This window comes from Colobus angolensis, unplaced genomic scaffold (assembly GCF_000951035.1).
Source record: "Colobus angolensis palliatus isolate OR3802 unplaced genomic scaffold, Cang.pa_1.0 Scaffold76, whole genome shotgun sequence".
NCBI classification, from domain to species: domain Eukaryota; kingdom Metazoa; phylum Chordata; class Mammalia; order Primates; family Cercopithecidae; genus Colobus; species Colobus angolensis.
This window is the reverse complement of record NW_012121376.1, coordinates 528,424-528,900: the sequence shown is the minus strand read 5'-3', so window position 1 is coordinate 528,900 and position 477 is coordinate 528,424. Positions and strand designations below refer to the sequence as shown.

General features: G+C 66.2%; 1 protein-coding gene across 1 annotated transcript in view; it reads left to right on the top strand.

Moving 5' to 3' along the window:
* CPNE7 (copine VII) overlaps positions 1 to 477 on the top strand; it is a 23,596-nt gene that overhangs the window by 19,025 nt on the left and 4,094 nt on the right. The gene's annotated exons all lie outside the window — the stretch shown is intronic.

The window sequence follows — 477 nt, the reverse complement described above, 5'->3', positions numbered from 1 at the left end:
TGTCACCCACAGATACACGGCCCCCGGGTCACCCTTGTGTCATTTGCAGATGGACTGGTTCATGTTATTGTTGAACGAGCCCCAGAGTAGCTTTGGGAGAAGCCGGCACGTGGGAAACATGGAGAGACCCAACCCAGGCTCGGTCCTGTCAGGCCCTGCCGGGGAGGGTGGTAGAGGGGTTGGGTGGCCGGTGACAAGGATGGGCGGGGACCCCACAAGGCCGGGGTGATCCCGGTGGCGTGTCCTCCCGGGGATCCAGGGAGCCTAGGGGTCGGCAGGTTTTGAGGAGACCCCTCCTGGCCCTGTGTAGCAGGTGAGGTAGCTCCAGCAGCAGCCCCCCAGCCCCACCCACGCATGCGGCCCCTGACCCTGAGTCCTGGCGGCTCTGGGTGCGGTTTCTCTACCTGTCAGGAGCGGGTTCGGGGAGCCCCGGCCCAGCACAGCTCCTGGCTCCCGGCCCGCTGCAGGTGGCCATTG